This window comes from Ambystoma mexicanum, chromosome 10 (assembly GCF_040938575.1).
Source record: "Ambystoma mexicanum isolate Mex_15411 chromosome 10, UKY_AmexF1_1, whole genome shotgun sequence".
In the NCBI taxonomy this organism is placed as follows: Eukaryota; Metazoa; Chordata; class Amphibia; order Caudata; family Ambystomatidae; genus Ambystoma; species Ambystoma mexicanum.
Window position 1 is genome coordinate 744,453,664 of NC_090932.1, and position 2,738 is coordinate 744,456,401.

The window sequence follows — 2,738 nt, forward strand, 5'->3', positions numbered from 1 at the left end:
GGACATTAATACCCTTTTTTACTGTATATAGTTGTTTAGGTGTAGGTTTCACTTTTATTGTTTGGTTTTTCAGCAGAGTTTCCAGACATTACTGCACATTTTAAGTTGTATATAGTTATTGTTGCATATGTAGCATGTTTTTTTAATTTACTTGGACAACTTTATTTTTGGTTTGTGAATGTATGATGTAAATATTTATTGGTAATATATCTTTTTGTTAGTTCAATTCCTGGCTTCTTGCTGTTCATTTGGGTGTGGGCCTGTTTGCTGTTTCGATTTTGGTGCCGTGCTTCTCTCCATTGGGAGTCATGTGTCTGGTTGCGTACATGCTTGTGTATTGTAGTTGCGGAATGGTTGGCGATGGCAGGATGCACAGGTTGCTCACAGGTGGTGATGTGTCAAGTAGACAGATGGGTGTGCACTGTCTAATAGTATTCCCTTTGACCTGTGCTGCATCACTCTGTTTTTGGCTTCACTGTGGTTGGGGTGGAGGGAGGTGGGCTGACTGTGTGAGTTTTCCATGGTCACCGTCATAGCACATGACTTTGTTATGGATGTGTAACACACGTGTCGTGCATACACCTTCAGGAGCATGTGGTATCACAGAATGCCTCCTCTCAGGTGTTGGTCAACCTTTAACACTGGAATACAGTAGTGGCACATTTTTGATATTCCACATTGGGTGCACAATTCACCAGTCTCTGTGAGTCATGCACTCTCTGACTGCCCTATCCTTCACCCATGCCTGGACCGGTCATGTGACAGTTCATGAACTGGTTTCTTTCCACCCAGCTCACTCATGCTCAGGCTGTGACACACCTGCCCATTGTTTGCGGATGTAGCACACATTGTTGGTATGTTTGCTTCTGTCGTGGGGACACATTCAGTCACTGTGCTTTGATGCCATGCTATTGTGGCATGGCCAGCATGATCCAGTTTTAACAATCACTTGTCACGTGTATGTTGGGGTATGATTGATACCAGGAAGGGTGGGTGAGCAGATGCTCCACATATGGATGTAGCTCCAGTGAATGCATTTATTTTGATTTGCAGGATACATGTTCATGATGTTACCACGGAGGTTCAGGTGAGCTACAGACAATCATTGCAGTGGTGATGTGTCACACTGTCACAGTACTGCCTGCAGGGGTTGTCACAGGTAAGGAGTGCTGGGGGGTGGTGTCCCTTCTGGAGTGGGCTGCCTGGGGGTGGTGTCCCTTCATGAATGGGCTGCCTGCAGGGGGTGTCACAGGTGAGGGGTGCTGTGGGGGTGGTGTCCCGCTGGAGGGGGCTGCCTGAGGGTGGTGCCTCTTCATGAGTGGGCTGCCTGCAGGGAATGTCACAGGTGAGGGGTGCTGGGGGTGGTGTCCCTTCTGGAGGAGACCTGGGGGTGGAGTCCCTTCTGGAGTGGGCTGCCTGCAGGGGGTGTCACAGGTGAGGGGTCTAGGGGGCGGTGTCTTTTCATGAGTGGGCTGCCTGCAGGGGGTGTAACAGGTGAGGGGTGCTGGGGGGCGTCCCTTCTGGAGGGGGCTGCCTGAGGGTAGTGTCTCTTCATGAGTGGGCTGCCTTCAGTGGGTATCACAGGTGAGGGGTGCTGGGGGGTGGTTTCCATTCTGGAGTGGGCTGCCTGCAGGGGGTGTCACAGGTGAGGGGTCCTGGGGGGTGGTGTCCCTTCTGGAGGGGACCTGGAGGTGGTATGTGTACTACAGTGGTTCATGTGCAGTGGGGGTATGTGGACAGGGTGGGTGCCGAGGGTGTAGGGGGTGACTCAGGTTTTTGTAACGGGTGTAGCCTACACTTACAAGGGGCTGCGCAATTTTGTTTGGGGTGTGGCCTGGGCTTGTGTGATAGGGCACGTGTTTTCTCTGGGGTGCCGCCGGGGATTGCGGGGTGTTGTCGCGTGATTTTGCTGGAGTGCTGGATGCTGGGCCAGGCATGGCGTGGAAGCTTACGCCATGTTAGTTCTTTCATTTGCTTTTTGGTGGGCGTGGAGGCGCGTTGGAGCGTTCCTCGCACAGTTTGCTATTACTTGCGCGATGGCAACTGATGCCTTTTGGAATCCATGAATATGCGAGCCGCGCAAGTTTTTATCTGCGCCATGGCTCGCGCTAGGTCCTTCTCGGCGAGCAGCCCTTGTGCCATTTCAGGGCCCGATTCCATGAATCTGCTTAGGTAGGTGGTGAATGCGCATATCTGTCCCATGTCTTCTAATATGACTGGTGCCCTGGTCACTCCATCTTAGGTTTCAGGCATTGGTTATTGGCTTGTGCCAGGGGTAGGCTGTCACATCCTGTTGGCAGCGAAGAAGTGCATTCTCTGATTGAAATATCTCTTCAACCACTCTCCACTACTTTCTGACGTGCCTAGGTGTGTACTTAAGACTTAGCATAGAGTACTCCCCACTCTGTTCATATACCTTACCTGGCCCACTGCTACTGGCAACATTGCTTTAGAGGCATGATTATAAGGTATCGTATGTGTGCTTGGACACATAAGGCACAATGATTTTTTTTGCGTAACTGCTGAACCCATATGCATGCATTAGTATTGGCCGACCCCCAAGCCCTCACCCATAATAATTGGCTCACAACTTGTGTCAAGTGTTGGCAATAAAAGGCCCTGGGATTTTATTATACAGATATGGTCATGGCAATACACAATATCACATATCATGATAGTATCATACTTTTGGGCACCAGGTCCTGAGGTTACCCCCTCTGGCCCGTGCCCGCCTTCTT